This window comes from Lissotriton vulgaris, chromosome 7 (assembly GCF_964263255.1).
Source record: "Lissotriton vulgaris chromosome 7, aLisVul1.2, whole genome shotgun sequence".
Taxonomy (NCBI): Eukaryota; Metazoa; Chordata; class Amphibia; order Caudata; family Salamandridae; genus Lissotriton; species Lissotriton vulgaris.
This window is the reverse complement of record NC_141695.1, coordinates 349,807,360-349,826,944: the sequence shown is the minus strand read 5'-3', so window position 1 is coordinate 349,826,944 and position 19,585 is coordinate 349,807,360.

Here is a 19,585-nt window from a genome sequence, read left to right as displayed (position 1 = left end):
TATGGCCACGAGCACGCAGCCGATTTAAACGCTGTCGCGCTTCTCTTCCCTCTTCAGCGGCCGTCATCAGCTCAGGCGTGCGCGCTGACCACGCCCACTTGTAGGCCACGCCCACCTTCCCGCCTATATATACGCTGACAACAAGCGTCGCTCTCAAATCCCTGACCCAGTCCTGAGGCGGAAGCCGGGAGCTGGCGGTACGAAAGAAATTGCATAATTGAATCATTTTTAACAATTATTGTGTGGTGTCACTTACTTTGAAACTTTGAAAACTTCCTGCTTTTAACAGTGTATTATCGCCACGAGCATGCAGCCGATTTAAACGCTGTCGCGCTTCTCTCCCCTCTTCAGCGGCCGCCATCAGCTCAGGCGTGCACGCTGACCACGCCCACTTGTAGGCCACGCCCACCTTCCCGCCTATATATACGCTGACAACAAGCGTCGCTCTCAAATCCCTGACCCAGTCCTGAGGCGGAAGCCGGGAGCTGGCGGTACGAAAGAAATTGCATAATTGAATCATTTTTAACAATTATTGTGTGGTGTCACTTACTTTGAAACTTTGAAAACTTCCTGCTTTTAACAGTGTATTATCGCCACGAGCACGCAGCCGATTTAAACGCTGTCGCGCTTCTCTTCCCTCTTCAGCGGCCGCCATCAGCTCAGGCGTGCGCGCTGACCACGCCCACTTGTAGTCCACGCCCACCTTCCCGCCTATATATACGCTGACAACAAGCGTCGCTCTCAAATCCCTGACCCAGTCCTGAGGCGGAAGCCGGGAGCTGGCGGTACGAAAGAAATTGCATAATTGAATCATTTTTAACAATTATTGTGTGGTGTCACTTACTTTGAAACTTTGAAAACTTCCTGCTTTTAACAGTGTATTATCGCCACGAGCACGCAGCCGATTTAAACGCTGTTGCGCTTCTCTTCCCTCTTCAGCGGCCGCCATCAGCTCAGGCGTGTGCGCTGACCATGCCCACTTGTAGGCCACGCCCACCTTCCCGCCTATATATACGCTGACAACAAGCGTCGCTCTCAAATCCCTGACCCAGTCCTGAGGCGGAAGCCGGGAGCTGGCGGTACGAAAGAAATTGCATAATTGAATCATTTTTAACAATTATTGTGTGGTGTCACTTACTTTGAAACTTTGAAAACTTCCTGCTTTTAACAGTGTATTATCGCCACGAGCATGCAGCCGATTTAAACGCTGTCGCGCTTCTCTCCCCTCTTCAGCGGCCGCCATCAGCTCAGGCGTGCGCGCTGACCACGCCCACTTGTAGGCCACGCCCACCTTCCCGCCTATATATACGCTGACAACAAGCGTTGCTCTCAAATCCCTGACCCAGTCCTGAGGCGGAAGCCGGGAGCTGGCGGTACGAAAGAAATTGCATAATTGAATCATTTTTAACAATTATTGTGTGGTGTCACTTACTTTGAAACTTTGAAAACTTCCTGCTTTTAACAGTGTATTATCGCCACGAGCACGCAGCCGATTTAAACGCTGTCGCGCTTCTCTTCCCTCTTCAGCGGCCGCCATCAGCTCAGGCGTGCGCGCTGACCACGCCCACTTGTAGGCCACGCCCACCTTCCCGCCTATATATACGCTGACAACAAGCGTCGCTCTCAAATCCCTGACCCAGTCCTGAGGCGGAAGCCGGGAGCTGGCGGTACGAAAGAAATTGCATAATTGAATCATTTTTAACAATTATTGTGTGGTGTCACTTACTTTGAAACTTTGAAAACTTCCTGCTTTTAACAGTGTATTATCGCCACGAGCACGCAGCCGATTTAAACGCTGTTGCGCTTCTCTTCCCTCTTCAGCGGCCGCCATCAGCTCAGGCGTGTGCGCTGACCATGCCCACTTGTAGGCCACGCCCACCTTCCCGCCTATATATACGCTGACAACAAGCGTCGCTCTCAAATCCCTGACCCAGTCCGGAGGCGGAAGCCGGGAGCTGGCGGTACGAAAGAAATAGCAAAATTGAATCATTTTTAACAATTATTGGGTGGTGTCACTTACTTTGAAACTTTGAAAACTTCCTGCTTTTAACAGTGTATTATCGCCACGAGCATGCAGCCGATTTAAACGCTGTTGCGCTTCTCTTCCCTCTTCAGCGGCCGCCATCAGCTCAGGCGTGCGCGCTGACCACGCCCACTTGTAGGCCACGCCCACCTTCCCGCCTATATATACGCTGACAACAAGCGTCGCTCTCAAATCCCTGACCCAGTCCTGAGACGGAAGCCGGGAGCTGGCGGTACGAAAGAAATTGCATAATTGAATCATTTTTAACAATTATTGTGTGGTGTCACTTACTTTGAAACTTTGAAAACTTCCTGCTTTTAACAGTGTATTATCGCCACGAGCACGCAGCCGATTTAAACGCTGTTGTGCTTCTCTTCCCTCTTCAGCGGCCGCCATCAGCTCAGGCATGCGCGCTGACCACGCCCACTTGTAGGCCACGCCCACCTTCCCGCCTATATATACGCTGACAACAAGCGTCGCTCTCAAATCCCTGACCCAGTCCTGAGGCGGAAGCCGGGAGCTGGCGGTACGAAAGAAATTGCATAATTGAATCATTTTTAACAATTATTGGGTGGTGTCACTTACTTTGAAACTTTGAAAACTTCCTGCTTTTAACAGTGTATTATCGCCACGAGCACGCAGCCGATTTAAACCCTGTCGCGCTTCTCTTCCCTCTTCAGCGGCCGCCATCAGCTCAGGCGTGCGCGCTGACCACGCCCACTTGTAGGCCATTCCCACCTTCCTGCCTATATATACGCTGACAACAAGCGTCGCTCTCAAATCCCTGACCCAGTCCTGAGGCGGAAGCCGGGAGCTGGCGGTACGAAAGAAATTGCATAATTGAATCATTTTTAACAATTATTGTGTGGTGTCACTTACTTTGAAACTTTGAAAACTTCCTGCTTTTAACAGTGTATTATTGCCACGAGCACGGAGCCGATTTAAACGTTGTCGCGCTTCTCTTCCCTCTTCAGCGGCCGCCATCAGCTCAGGCGTGCGCGCTGACCACGCCCACTTGTAGGCCACGCCCACCTTCCCGCCTATATATACGCTGACAACAAGCGTCGCTCTCAAATCCCTGACCCAGTCCTGAGACGGAAGCCGGGAGCTGGCAGTACGAAAGAAATTGCATAATTGAATCATTTTTAACAATTATTGTGTGGTGTCACTTACTTTGAAACTTTGAAAACTTCCTGCTTTTAACAGTGTATTATCGCCACGAGCACGCAGCCGATTTAAACGCTGTTGCGCTTCTCTTCCCTCTTCAGCGGCTGCCATCAGCTCAGGCGTGCGCGCTGACCACGCCCACTTGTAGGCCACGCCCACCTTCCCGCCTATATATACGCTGACAACAAGCGTCGCTCTCAAATCCCTGACCCAGTCCTGAGGCGGAAGCCGGGAGCTGGCGGTACAAAAGAAATTGCATAATTGAATCATTTTTAACAATTATTGGGTGGTGTCACTTACTTTGAAACTTTGAAAACTTCCTGCCTTTAACAGTGTATTATGGCCACGAGCACGCAGCCGATTTAAACGCTGTCGCGCTTCTCTTCCCTCTTCAGCGGCCGTCATCAGCTCAGGCGTGCGCGCTGACCACGCCCACTTGTAGGCCACGCCCACCTTCCCGCCTATATATACGCTGACAACAAGCGTCGCTCTCAAATCCCTGACCCAGTCCTGAGGCGGAAGCCGGGAGCTGGCGGTACGAAAGAAATTGCATAATTGAATCATTTTTAACAATTATTGTGTGGTGTCACTTACTTTGAAACTTTGAAAACTTCCTGCTTTTAACAGTGTATTATCGCCACGAGCATGCAGCCGATTTAAACGCTGTCGCGCTTCTCTCCCCTCTTCAGCGGCCGCCATCAGCTCAGGCGTGCACGCTGACCACGCCCACTTGTAGGCCACGCCCACCTTCCCGCCTATATATACGCTGACAACAAGCGTCGCTCTCAAATCCCTGACCCAGTCCTGAGGCGGAAGCCGGGAGCTGGCGGTACGAAAGAAATTGCATAATTGAATCATTTTTAACAATTATTGTGTGGTGTCACTTACTTTGAAACTTTGAAAACTTCCTGCTTTTAACAGTGTATTATCGCCACGAGCACGCAGCCGATTTAAACGCTGTCGCGCTTCTCTTCCCTCTTCAGCGGCCGCCATCAGCTCAGGCGTGCGCGCTGACCACGCCCACTTGTAGTCCACGCCCACCTTCCCGCCTATATATACGCTGACAACAAGCGTCGCTCTCAAATCCCTGACCCAGTCCTGAGGCGGAAGCCGGGAGCTGGCGGTACGAAAGAAATTGCATAATTGAATCATTTTTAACAATTATTGTGTGGTGTCACTTACTTTGAAACTTTGAAAACTTCCTGCTTTTAACAGTGTATTATCGCCACGAGCACGCAGCCGATTTAAACGCTGTTGCGCTTCTCTTCCCTCTTCAGCGGCCGCCATCAGCTCAGGCGTGTGCGCTGACCATGCCCACTTGTAGGCCACGCCCACCTTCCCGCCTATATATACGCTGACAACAAGCGTCGCTCTCAAATCCCTGACCCAGTCCTGAGGCGGAAGCCGGGAGCTGGCGGTACGAAAGAAATTGCATAATTGAATCATTTTTAACAATTATTGTGTGGTGTCACTTACTTTGAAACTTTGAAAACTTCCTGCTTTTAACAGTGTATTATCGCCACGAGCATGCAGCCGATTTAAACGCTGTCGCGCTTCTCTCCCCTCTTCAGCGGCCGCCATCAGCTCAGGCGTGCGCGCTGACCACGCCCACTTGTAGGCCACGCCCACCTTCCCGCCTATATATACGCTGACAACAAGCGTTGCTCTCAAATCCCTGACCCAGTCCTGAGGCGGAAGCCGGGAGCTGGCGGTACGAAAGAAATTGCATAATTGAATCATTTTTAACAATTATTGTGTGGTGTCACTTACTTTGAAACTTTGAAAACTTCCTGCTTTTAACAGTGTATTATCGCCACGAGCACGCAGCCGATTTAAACGCTGTCGCGCTTCTCTTCCCTCTTCAGCGGCCGCCATCAGCTCAGGCGTGCGCGCTGACCACGCCCACTTGTAGGCCACGCCCACCTTCCCGCCTATATATACGCTGACAACAAGCGTCGCTCTCAAATCCCTGACCCAGTCCTGAGGCGGAAGCCGGGAGCTGGCGGTACGAAAGAAATTGCATAATTGAATCATTTTTAACAATTATTGTGTGGTGTCACTTACTTTGAAACTTTGAAAACTTCCTGCTTTTAACAGTGTATTATCGCCACGAGCACGCAGCCGATTTAAACGCTGTTGCGCTTCTCTTCCCTCTTCAGCGGCCGCCATCAGCTCAGGCGTGTGCGCTGACCATGCCCACTTGTAGGCCACGCCCACCTTCCCGCCTATATATACGCTGACAACAAGCGTCGCTCTCAAATCCCTGACCCAGTCCGGAGGCGGAAGCCGGGAGCTGGCGGTACGAAAGAAATAGCAAAATTGAATCATTTTTAACAATTATTGGGTGGTGTCACTTACTTTGAAACTTTGAAAACTTCCTGCTTTTAACAGTGTATTATCGCCACGAGCATGCAGCCGATTTAAACGCTGTTGCGCTTCTCTTCCCTCTTCAGCGGCCGCCATCAGCTCAGGCGTGCGCGCTGACCACGCCCACTTGTAGGCCACGCCCACCTTCCCGCCTATATATACGCTGACAACAAGCGTCGCTCTCAAATCCCTGACCCAGTCCTGAGACGGAAGCCGGGAGCTGGCGGTACGAAAGAAATTGCATAATTGAATCATTTTTAACAATTATTGTGTGGTGTCACTTACTTTGAAACTTTGAAAACTTCCTGCTTTTAACAGTGTATTATCGCCACGAGCACGCAGCCGATTTAAACGCTGTTGTGCTTCTCTTCCCTCTTCAGCGGCCGCCATCAGCTCAGGCATGCGCGCTGACCACGCCCACTTGTAGGCCACGCCCACCTTCCCGCCTATATATACGCTGACAACAAGCGTCGCTCTCAAATCCCTGACCCAGTCCTGAGGCGGAAGCCGGGAGCTGGCGGTACGAAAGAAATTGCATAATTGAATCATTTTTAACAATTATTGGGTGGTGTCACTTACTTTGAAACTTTGAAAACTTCCTGCTTTTAACAGTGTATTATCGCCACGAGCACGCAGCCGATTTAAACCCTGTCGCGCTTCTCTTCCCTCTTCAGCGGCCGCCATCAGCTCAGGCGTGCGCGCTGACCACGCCCACTTGTAGGCCATGCCCACCTTCCCGCCTATATATACGCTGACAACAAGCGTCGCTCTCAAATCCCTGACCCAGTCCTGAGGCGGAAGCCTGGAGCTGGCGGTACAAAAGAAATTGCATAATTGAATCATTTTTAACAATTATTGTGTGGTGTCACTTACTTTGAAACTTTGAAAACTTCCTGCTTTTAACAGTGTATTATCGCCACAAGCACGCAGCCGATTTAAACGCTGTCGCGCTTCTCTTCCCTCTTCAGCGGCCGCCATCAGCTCAGGCGTGCGCGCTGACCACGCCCACTTGTAGGCCACGCCCACCTTCCCGCCTATATATACGCTGACAACAAGCGTAGCTCTCAAATCCCTGACCCAGTCCTGAGGCGGAAGCCGGGAGCTGGCGGTACAAAAGAAATTGCATAATTGAATCATTTTTAACAATTATTGTGTGGTGTCACTTACTTTGAAACTTTGAAAACTTCCTGCTTTTAACAGTGTATTATCGCCACAAGCACGCAGCCGATTTAAACGCTGTCGCGCTTCTCTTCCCTCTTCAGCGGCCGCCATAAGCTCAGGCGTGCGCGCTGACCACGCCCACTTGTAGGCCACGCCCACCTTCCCGCCTATATATACGCTGACAACAAGCGTCGCTCTAAAATCCCTGACCCAGTCCTGAGGCGGAAGCCGGGAGCTGGCGGTACGAAAGAAATTGCATAATTGAATCATTTTTAACAATTATTGTGTGGTGTCACTTACTTTGAAACTTTGAAAACTTCCTGCTTTTAACAGTGTATTATCGCCACGAGCACGCAGCCGATTTAAACGCTGTTGCGCTTCTCTTCCCTCTTCAGCGGCCGTCATCAGCTCAGGCGTGCGCGCTGACCACGCCCACTTGTAGTCCACGCCCACCTTCCCGCCTATATATACGCTGACAACAAGCGTCGCTCTCAAATCCCTGACCCAGTCCTGAGACGGAAGCCGGGAGCTGGCGGTACGAAAGAAATTGCATAATTGAATCATTTTTAACAAATATTGTGTGGTGTCACTTACTTTGAAACTTTGAAAACTTCCTGCTTTTAACAGTGTATTATCGCCACGAGCACGCAGCCGATTTAAACGCTGTCGCGCTTCTCTTCCCTCTTCAGCGGCCGCCATCAGCTCAGGCGTGTGCGCAGACCACGCCCACTTGTAGGCCACGCCCACCTTCCCGCCTATATATACGCTGACAACAAGCGTCGCTCTCAAATCCCTGACCCAGTCCTGAGGCGGAAGCCGGGAGCTGGCGGTACGAAAGAAATTGCATAATTGAATCATTTTTAACAATTATTGGGTGGTGTCACTTACTTTGAAACTTTGAAAACTTCCTGCTTTTAACAGTGTATTATCGCCACGAGCACGCAGCCGATTTAAACGCTGTCGCGCTTCTCTTCCCTCTTCAGCGGCCGCCTTCAGCTCAGGCGTGCGCGCTGACCACGCCCACTTGTAGGCCATGCCCACCTTCCCGCCTATATATACGCTGACAACAAGCGTCGCTCTCAAATCCCTGACCCAGTCCTGAGGCGGAAGCCGGGAGCTGGCGGTACGAAAGAAATTGCATAATTGAATCATTTTTAACAATTATTGTGTGGTGTCACTTACTTTGAAACTTTGAAAACTTCCTGCTTTTAACAGTGTATTATCGCCACGAGCACGCAGCCGATTTAAACGCTGTTGCGCTTCTCTTCCCTCTTCAGCGGCCGCCATCAGCTCAGGCGTGCGCGCTGACCACGCCCACTTGTAGGCCACGCCCACCTTCCTGCCTATATATACGCTGACAACAAGCGTCGCTCTCAAATCCCTGACCCAGTCCTGAGGCGGAAGCCGGGAGCTGGCGGTACGAAAGAAATTGCATAATTGAATCATTTTTAACAATTATTGTGTGGTGTCACTTACTTTGAAACTTTGAAAACTACCTGCTTTTAACAGTGTATTATCGCCACAAGCACGCAGCCGATTTAAACGCTGTCGCGCTTCTCTTCCCTCTTCAGCGGCCGCCATCAGCTCAGGCGTGCGCGCTGACCACGCCCACTTGTAGGCCACGCCCACCTTCCCGCCTATATATACGCTGACAACAAGCGTCGCTCTCAAATCCCTGACCCAGTCCTGAGGCGGAAGCCGGGAGCTGGCGGTACAAAAGAAATTGCATAACTGAATCATTTTTAACAATTATTGTGTGGTGTCACTTACTTTGAAACTTTGAAAACTTCCTGCTTTTAACAGTGTATTATCGCCACAAGCACGCAGCCGATTTAAACGCTGTTGCGGTTCTCTTCCCTCTTCAGCGGCCGCCATAAGCTCAGGCGTGCGCGCTGACCACGCCCACTTGTAGGCCACGCCCACCTTCCCGCCTATATATACGCTGACAACAAGCGTCGCTCTAAAATCCCTGACCCAGTCCTGAGGCGGAAGCCGGGAGCTGGCGGTACGAAAGAAATTGCATAATTGAATCATTTTTAACAATTATTGTGTGGTGTCACTTACTTTGAAACTTTGAAAACGTCCTGCTTTTAACAGTGTATTATCGCCACGAGCACGCAGCCGATTTAAACGCTGTCGCGCTTCTCTTCCCTCTTCAGCGGCCGCCATCAGCTCAGGCGTGTGCGCTGACCACGCCCACTTGTAGGCCACGCCCACCTTCCCGCCTATATATACGCTGACAACAAGCGTCGCTCTCAAATCCCTGACCCAGTCCTGAGGCGGAAGCCGGGAGCTGGCGGTACGAAAGAAATTGCATGATTGAATCATTTTTAACAATTATTGGGTGGTGTCACTTACTTTGAAACTTTGAAAACTTCCTGCTTTTAACAGTGTATTATCGCCACGAGCACGCAGCCGATTTAAACGCTGTTGTGCTTCTCTTCCCTCTTCAGCGGCCGCCATCAGCTCAGGCGTGCGCGCTGACCACGCCCACTTGTAGGCCACGCCCACCTTCCCGCCTATATATACGCTGACAACAAGCATCGCTCTCAAATCCCTGACCCAGTCCTGAGGCGGAAGCCGGGAGCTGGCGGTACGAAAGAAATTGCATAATTGAATCATTTTTAACAATTATTGGGTGGTGTCACTTACTTTGAAACTTTGAAAACTTCCTGCTTTTAACAGTGTATTATCGCCACGAGCACGCAGCCGATTTAAACCCTGTCGCGCTTCTCTTCCCTCTTCAGCGGCCGCCATCAGCTCAGGCGTGCGCGCTGACCACGCCCACTTGTAGGCCATGCCCACCTTCCCGCCTATATATACGCTGACAACAAGCGTCGCTCTCAAATCCCTGACCCAGTCCTGAGGCGGAAGCTGGGAGCTGGCGGTACAAAAGAAATTGCATAATTGAATCATTTTTAACAATTATTGTGTGGTGTCACTTACTTTGAAACTTTGAAAACTTCCTGCTTTTAACAGTGTATTATCGCCACAAGCACGCAGCCGATTTAAACGCTGTCGCGCTTCTCTTCCCTCTTCAGCGGCCGCCATCAGCTCAGGCGTGAGCGCTGACCACGCCCACTTGTAGGCCACGCCCACCTTCCCGCCTATATATACGCTGACAACAAGCGTCGCTCTCAAATCCCTGACCCAGTCCTGAGGCGGAAGCCGGGAGCTGGCGGTACAAAAGAAATTGCATAATTGAATCATTTTTAACAATTATTGTGTGGTGTCACTTACTTTGAAACTTTGAAAACTTCCTGCTTTTAACAGTGTATTATCGCCACAAGCACGCAGCCGATTTAAACGCTGTCGCGCTTCTCTTCCCTCTTCAGCGGCCGCCATAAGCTCAGGCGTGCGCGCTGACCACGCCCACTTGTAGGCCACGCCCACCTTCCCGCCTATATATACGCTGACAACAAGCGTCGCTCTAAAATCCCTGACCCAGTCCTGAGGCGGAAGCCGGGAGCTGGCGGTACGAAAGAAATTGCATAATTGAATCATTTTTAACAATTATTGTGTGGTGTCACTTACTTTGAAACTTTGAAAACTTCCTGCTTTTAACAGTGTATTATCGCCACGAGCACGCAGCCGATTTAAACGCTGTCGCGCTTCTCTTCCCTCTTCAGCGGCCGCCATCAGCTCAGGCGTGTGCGCTGACCACGCCCACTTGTAGGCCACGCCCACCTTCCCGCCTATATATACGCTGACAACAAGCGTCGCTCTCAAATCCCTGACCCAGTCCTGAGGCGGAAGCCGGGAGCTGGCGGTACGAAAGAAATTGCATGATTGAATCATTTTTAACAATTATTGGGTGGTGTCACTTACTTTGAAACTTTGAAAACTTCCTGCTTTTAACAGTGTATTATCGCCACGAGCACGCAGCCGATTTAAACGCTGTCGCGCTTCTCTTCCCTCTTCAGCGGCCGCCTTCAGCTCAGGCGTGCGCGCTGACCACGCCCACTTGTAGGCCATGCCCACCTTCCCGCCTATATATACGCTGACAACAAGCGTCGCTCTCAAATCCCTGACCCAGTCCTGAGGCGGAAGCCGGGAGCTGGCGGTACGAAAGAAATTGCATAATTGAATCATTTTTAACAATTATTGTGTGGTGTCACTTACTTTGAAACTTTGAAAACTTCCTGCTTTTAACAGTGTATTATCACCACGAGCACGCAGCCGATTTAAACGCTGTTGCGCTTCTCTTCCCTCTTCAGCGGCCGCCATCAGCTCAGGCGTGCGCGCTGACCACGCCCACTTGTAGGCCACGCCCACCTTCCTGCCTATATATACGCTGACAACAAGCGTCGCTCTCAAATCCCTGACCCAGTCCTGAGGCGGAAGCCGGGAGCTGGCGGTACGAAAGAAATTGCATAATTGAATCATTTTTAACAATTATTGTGTGGTGTCACTTACTTTGAAACTTTGAAAACTTCCTGCTTTTAACAGTGTATTATTGCCACGAGCACGGAGCCGATTTAAACGTTGTCGCGCTTCTCTTCCCTCTTCAGCGGCCGCCATCAGCTCAGGCGTGCGCGCTGACCACGCCCACTTGTAGGCCACGCCCACCTTCCCGCCTATATATACGCTGACAACAAGCATCGCTCTCAAATCCCTGACCCAGTCCTGAGACGGAAGCCGGGAGCTGGCGGTACGAAAGAAATTGCATAATTGAATCATTTTTAACAATTATTGTGTGGTGTCACTTACTTTGAAACTTTGAAAACTTCCTGCTTTTAACAGTGTATTATCGCCACAAGCACGCAACCTATTTAAACGCTGTTGCGCTTCTCTTCCCTCTTCAGCGGCTGCCATCAGCTCAGGCGTGCGCGCTGACCACGCCCACTTGTAGGCCACGCCCACCTTCCCGCCTATATATACGCTGACAACAAGCGTCGCTCTCAAATCCCTGACCCAGTCCTGAGGCGGAAGCCGGGAGCTGGCGGTACAAAAGAAATTGCATAATTGAATCATTTTTAACAATTATTGGGTGGTGTCACTTACTTTGAAACTTTGAAAACTTCCTGCCTTTAACAGTGTATTATGGCCACGAGCACGCAGCCGATTTAAACGCTGTCGCGCTTCTCTTCCCTCTTCAGCGGCCGTCATCAGCTCAGGCGTGCGCGCTGACCACGCCCACTTGTAGGCCACGCCCACCTTCCCGCCTATATATACGCTGACAACAAGCGTCGCTCTCAAATCCCTGACCCAGTCCTGAGGCGGAAGCCGGGAGCTGGCGGTACGAAAGAAATTGCATAATTGAATCATTTTTAACAATTATTGTGTGGTGTCACTTACTTTGAAACTTTGAAAACTTCCTGCTTTTAACAGTGTATTATCGCCACGAGCATGCAGCCGATTTAAACGCTGTTGCGCTTCTCTTCCCTCTTCAGCGGCCGCCATCAGCTCAGGCGTGCGCGCTGACCACGCCCACTTGTAGGCCACGCCCACCTTCCCGCCTATATATACGCTGACAACAAGCGTCGCTCTCAAATCCCTGACCCAGTCCTGAGACGGAAGCCGGGAGCTGGCGGTACGAAAGAAATTGCATAATTGAATCATTTTTAACAATTATTGTGTGGTGTCACTTACTTTGAAAACTTCCTGCTTTTAACAGTGTATTATCGCCACGAGCACGCAGCCGATTTAAACGCTGTTGTGCTTCTCTTCCCTCTTCAGCGGCCGCCATCAGCTCAGGCGTGCGCGCTGACCACGCCCACTTGTAGGCCACGGCCACCTTCCCGCCTATATATACGCTGACAACAAGCGTCGCTCTCAAATCCCTGACCCAGTCCTGAGGCGGAAGCCGGGAGCTGGCGGTACGAAAGAAATTGCATAATTGAATCATTTTTAACAATTATTGGGTGGTGTCACTTACTTTGAAACTTTGAAAACTTCCTGCTTTTAACAGTGTATTATCGCCACGAGCACGCAGCCGATTTAAACCCTGTTGCGCTTCTCTTCCCTCTTCAGCGGCCGCCATCTGCTCAGGCGTGCGCGCTGACCACGCCCACTTGTAGGCCATGCCCACCTTCCTGCCTATATATACGCTGACAACAAGCGTCGCTCTCAAATCCCTGACCCAGTCCTGAGGCGGAAGCCGGGAGCTGGCGGTACAAAAGAAATTGCATAATTGAATCATTTTTAACAATTATTGTGTGGTGTCACTTACTTTGAAACTTTGAAAACTTCCTGCTTTTAACAGTGTATTATCGCCACAAGCACGCAGCCGATTTAAACGCTGTCGCGCTTCTCTTCCCTCTTCAGCGGCCGCCATCAGCTCAGGAGTGCGCGCTGACCACGCCCACTTGTAGGCCACGCCCACCTTCCCGCCTATATATACGCTGACAACAAGCGTCGCTCTCAAATCCCTGACCCAGTCCTGAGGCGGAAGCCGGGAGCTGGCGGTACGAAAGAAATTGCACAATTGAATAATTTTTAACAATTATTGTGTGGTGTCACTTACTTTGAAACTTTGAAAACTTCCTGCTTTTAACAGTGTATTATCGCCACGAGCACGCAGCCGATTTAAATGCTGTCGCGCTTCTCTTCCCTCTTCAGCGGCCGCCATCAGCTCAGGCGTGCGCGCTGACCACGCCCACTTGTAGGCCACGCCCACCTTCCCGCCTATATATACGCTGACAACAAGCGTCGCTCTCAAATCCCTGACCCAGTCCTGAGGCGGAAGCCGGGAGCTGGCGGTACGAAAGAAATTGCATAATTGAATCATTTTTAACAATTATTGTGTGGTGTCACTTACTTTGAAACTTTGAAAACTTCCTGCTTTTAACAGTGTATTATCGCCACGAGCACGCAGCCGATTTAAACGCTGTTGCGCTTCTCTTCCCTCTTCAGCGGCCGCCATCAGCTCAGGCGTGCGCGCTGACCACGCCCACTTGTAAGCCACGCCCACCTTCCTGCCTATATATACTCTGACAGCAAGCGTCGCTCTCAAATCCCTGACCCAGTCCTGAGGCGGAAGCCGGGAGCTGGCGGTACGAAAGAAATTGCATAATTGAATCATTTTTAACAATTATTGTGTGGTGTCACTTACTTTGAAACTTTGAAAACTTCCTGCTTTTAACAGTGTATTATCGCCACGAGCACGGAGCCGATTTAAACGTTGTTGCGCTTCTCTTCCCTCTTCAGCGGCCGCCATCAGCTCAGGCGTGCGCGCTGACCACGCCCACTTGTAGGCCACGCCCACCTTCCCGCCTATATATACGCTGACAACAAGCGTCGCTCTCAAATCCCTGACCCAGTCCTGAGACGGAAGCCGGGAGCTGGCGGTACGAAAGAAATTGCATAATTGAATCATTTTTAACAATTATTGTGTGGTGTCACTTACTTTGAAACTTTGAAAACTTCCTGCTTTTAACAGTGTATTATCGCCACGAGCACGCAGCCGATTTAAACGCTGTTGCGCTTCTCTTCCCTCTTCAGCGGCCGCCATCAGCTCAGGCGTGCGCGCTGACCACGCCCACTTGTAGGCCACGCCCACCTTCCCGCCTATATATACGCTGACAACAAGCGTCGCTCTCAAATCCCTGACCCAGTCCTGAGGCGGAAGCCGGGAGCTGGCGGTACAAAAGAAATTGCATAATTGAATCATTTTTAACAATTATTGGGTGGTGTCACTTACTTTGAAACTTTGAAAACTTCCTGCCTTTAACAGTGTATTATCGCCACGAGCACGCAGCCGATTTAAACGCTGTCGTGCTTCTCTTCCCTCTTCAGCGGCCGTCATCAGCTCAGGCGTGCGCGCTGACCACGCCCACTTGTAGGCCACGCCCACCTTCCCGCCTATATATACGCTGACAACAAGCGTCGCTCTCAAATCCCTGACCCAGTCCTGAGGCGGAAGCCGGGAGCTGGCGGTACGAAAGAAATTGCATAATTGAATCATTTTTAACAATTATTGTGTGGTGTCACTTACTTTGAAACTTTGAAAACTTCCTGCTTTTAACAGTGTATTATCGCCACGAGCATGCAGCCGATTTAAACGCTGTCGCGCTTCTCTCCCCTCTTCAGCGGCCGCCATCAGCTCAGGCGTGCGCGCTGACCACGTCCACTTGTAGGCCACGCCCACCTTCCCGCCTATATATACGCTGACAACAAGCGTCGCTCTCAAATCCCTGACCCAGTCCTGAGGCGGAAGCCGGGAGCTGGCGGTACGAAAGAAATTGCATAATTGAATCATTTTTAACAATTATTGTGTGGTGTCACTTACTTTGAAACTTTGAAAACTTCCTGCTTTTAACAGTGTATTATCGCCACGAGCACGCAGCCGATTTAAACGCTGTTGCGCTTCTCTTCCCTCTTCAGCGGCCGCCATCAGCTCAGGCGTGCGCGCTGACCACGCCCACTTGTAGGCCACGCCCACCTTCCCGCCTATATATACGCTGACAACAAGCGTCGCTCTCAAATCCCTGACCCAGTCCTGAGGCGGAAGCCGGGAGCTGGCGGTACGAAAGAAATTGCATAATTGAATCATTTTTAACAATTATTGTGTGGTGTCACTTACTTTGAAACTTTGAAAACTTCCTGCTTTTAACAGTTTATTATCGCCACGAGCACGCAGCCGATTTAAACGCTGTTGCGCTTCTCTTCCCTCTTCAGCGGCCGCCATCAGCTCAGGCGTGCGCGCTGACCACGCCCACTTGTAGGCCACGCCCACCTTCCCGCCTATATATACGCTGACACCAAGCGTTGCTCTCAAATCCCTGACCTAGTCCTGAGGCGGAAGCCGGGAGCTGGCGGTACGAAAGAAATTGCATAATTGAATCATTTTTAACAATTATTGGGTGGTGTCACTTACTTTGAAACTTTGAAAACTTCCTGCTTTTAACAGTGTATTTTCGCCACGAGCACGCAGCCGATTTAAACCCTGTCGCGCTTCTCTTCCCTCTTCAGCGGCCGCCATCAGCTCAGGCGTGCGCGCTGACCACGCCCACTTGTAGGCCATGCCCACCTTCCCGCCTATATATACGCTGACAACAAGCGTCGCTCTCAAATCCCTGACCCAGTCCTGAGGCGGAAGCCGGGAGCTGGCGGTACAAAAGAAATTGCATAATTGAATCATTTTTAACAATTATTGTGTGGCGTCACTTACTTTGAAACTTTGAAAACTTCCTGCTTTTAACAGTGTATTATCGCCACAAGCACGCAGCCGATTTAAACGCTGTCGCACTTCTCTTCCCTCTTCAGCGGCCGCCATCAGCTCAGGCGTGCGCGCTGACCACGCCCACTTGTAGGCCACGCCCACCTTCCCGCCTATATATACGCTGACAACAAGCGTCGCTCTCAAATCCCTGACCCAGTCCTGAGGCGGAAGCCGGGAGCTGGCGGTACAAAAGAAATTGCATAATTGAATCATTTTTAACAATTATTGTGTGGTGTCACTTACTTTGAAACTTTGAAAACTTCCTGCTTTTAACAGTGTATTATCGCCACAAGCACGCAGCCGATTTAAACGCTGTCGCGCTTCTCTTCCCTCTTCAGCGGCCGCCATAAGCTCAGGCGTGCGCGCTGACCACGCCCACTTGTAGGCCACGCCCACCTTCCCGCCTATATATACGCTGACAACAAGCGTCGCTCTAAAATCCCTGACCCAGTCCTGAGGCGGAAGCCGGGAGCTGGCGGTACGAAAGAAATTGCATAATTGAATCATTTTTAACAATTATTGTGTGGTGTCACTTACTTTGAAACTTTGAAAACTTCCTGCTTTTAACAGTGTATTATCGCCACGAGCACGCAGCCGATTTAAACGCTGTCGCGCTTCTCTTCCCTCTTCAGCGGCCGTCATCAGCTCAGGCGTGCGCGCTGACCACGCCCACTTGTAGTCCACGCCCACCTTCCCGCCTATATATACGCTGACAACAAGCGTCGCTCTCAAATCCCTGACCCAGTCCTGAGACGGAAGCCGGGAGCTGGCGGTACGAAAGAAATTGCATAATTTAATCATTTTTAACAAATATTGTGTGGTGTCACTTACTTTGAAACTTTGAAAACTTCCTGCTTTTAACAGTGTATTATCGACACGAGCACGCAGCCGATTTAAACGCTGTCGTGCTTCTCTTCCCTCTTCAGCGGCCGTCATCAGCTCAGGCGTGCGCGCTGACCACGCCCACTTGTAGGCCACGCCCACCTTCCCGCCTATATATACGCTGACAACAAGCGTCGCTCTCAAATCCCTGACCCAGTCCTGAGGCGGAAGCCGGGAGCTGGCGGTACGAAAGAAATTGCATAATTGAATCATTTTTAACAATTATTGTGTGGTGTCACTTACTTTGAAACTTTGAAAACTTCCTGCTTTTAACAGTGTATTATCGCCACGAGCATGCAGCCGATTTAAACGCTGTCGCGCTTCTCTCCCCTCTTCAGCGGCCGCCATCAGCTCAGGCGTGCGCGCTGACCACGCCCACTTGTAGGCCACGCCCACCTTCCCGCCTATATATACGCTGACAACAAGCGTCGCTCTCAAATCCCTGACCCAGTCCTGAGGCGGAAGCCGGGAGCTGGCGGTACGAAAGAAATTGCATAATTGAATCATTTTTAACAATTATTGTGTGGTGTCACTTACTTTGAAACTTTGAAAACTTCCTGCTTTTAACAGTGTATTATCGCCACGAGCACGCAGCCGATTTAAACGCTGTTGCGCTTCTCTTCCCTCTTCAGCGGCCGCCATCAGCTCAGGCGTGCGCGCTGACCACGCCCACTTGTAGGCCACGCCCACCTTCCCGCCTATATATACGCTGACAACAAGCGTCGCTCTCAAATCCCTGACCCAGTCCTGAGGCGGAAGCCGGGAGCTGGCGGTACGAAAGAAATTGCATAATTGAATCATTTTTAACAATTATTGTGTGGTGTCACTTACTTTGAAACTTTGAAAACTTCCTGCTTTTAACAGTTTATTATCGCCACGAGCACGCAGCCGATTTAAACGCTGTTGCGCTTCTCTTCCCTCTTCAGCGGCCGCCATCAGCTCAGGCGTGCGCGCTGACCACGCCCACTTGTAGGCCACGCCCACCTTCCCGCCTATATATACGCTGACACCAAGCGTCGCTCTCAAATCCCTGACCCAGTCCTGAGGCGGAAGCCGGGAGCTGGCGGTACGAAAGAAATTGCATAATTGAATCATTTTTAACAATTATTGGGTGGTGTCACTTACTTTGAAACTTTGAAAACTTCCTGCTTTTAACAGTGTATTTTCGCCACGAGCACGCAGCCGATTTAAACCCTGTCGCGCTTCTCTTCCCTCTTCAGCGGCCGCCATCAGCTCAGGCGTGCACGCTGACCACGCCCACTTGTAGGCCATGCCCACCTTCCCGCCTATATATACGCTGACAACAAGCGTCGCTCTCAAATCCCTGACCCAGTCCTGAGGCGGAAGCCGGGAGCTGGCGGTACAAAAGAAATTGCATAATTGAATCATTTTTAACAATTATTGTGTGGTGTCACTTACTTTGAAACTTTGAAAACTTCCTGCTTTTAACAGTGTATTATCGCCACAAGCACGCAGCCGATTTAAACGCTGTCGCGCTTCTCTTCCCTCTTCAGCGGCTGCCATAAGCTCAGGCGTGCGCGCTGACCACGCCCACTTGTAGGCCACGCCCACCTTCCCGCCTATATATACGCTGACAACAAGCGTCGCTCTAAAATCCCTGACCCAGTCCTGAGGCGGAAGCCGGGAGCTGGCGGTACGAAAGAAATTGCATAATTGAATCATTTTTAACAATTATTGTGTGGTGTCACTTACTTTGAAACTTTGAAAACTTCCTGCTTTTAACAGTGTATTATCGCCACGAGCACGGAGCCGATTTAAACGCTGTCGCGCTTCTCTTCCCTCTTCAGCGGCCGTCATCAGCTCAGGCGTGCGCGCTGACCACGCCCACTTGTAGTCCACGCCCACCTTCCCGCCTATATATACGCTGACAACAAGCGTCGCTCTCAAATCCCTGACCCAGTCCTGAGACGGAAGCCGGGAGCTGGCGGTACGAAAGAAATTGCATAATTGAATCATTTTTAACAAATATTGTGTGGTGTCACTTACTTTGAAACTTTGAAAACTTCCTGCTTTTAACAGTGTATTATCGCCACGAGCACGCAGCCGATTTAAACGCTGTTGCGCTTCTCTTCCCTCTTCAGCGGCTGCCATCAGCTCAGGCGTGCGCGCTGACCACGCCCACTTGTAGGCCACGCCCAACTTCCCGCCTATATATACGCTGACAACAAGCGTCGCTCTCAAATCCCTGACCCAGTCCTGAGGCGGAAGCCGGGAGCTGGCGGTACAAAAGAAATTGCATAATTGAATCATTTTTAACAATTATTGGGTGGTGTCACTTACTTTGAAACTTTGAAAACTTCCTGCCTTTAACAGTGTATTATGGCCACGAGCACGCAGCCGATTTAAACGTTGTCGCGCTTCTCTTCTCTCTTCAGCGGCCGTCATCAGCTCAGGCGTGCGCGCTGACCACGCCCACTTGTAGGCCACGCCCACCTTCCCGCCTATATATACGCTGACAACAAGCGTCGCTCTCAAATCCCTGACCCAGTCCTGAGGCGGAAGCCGGGAGCTGGCGGTACGAAAGAAATTGCATAATTGAATCATTTTTAACAATTATTGTGTGGTGTCACTTACTTTGAAACTTTGAAAACTTCCTGCTTTTAACAGTGTATTATCGCCACGAGCATGCAGCCGATTTAAACGCTGTCGCGCTTCTCTCCCCTCTTCAGCGGCCGCCATCAGCTCAGGCGTGCGCGCTGACCACGCCCACTTGTAGGCCACGCCCACCTTCCCGCCTATATATACGCTGACAACAAGCGTCGCTCTCAAATCCCTGACCCAGTCCTGAGGCGGAAGCCGGG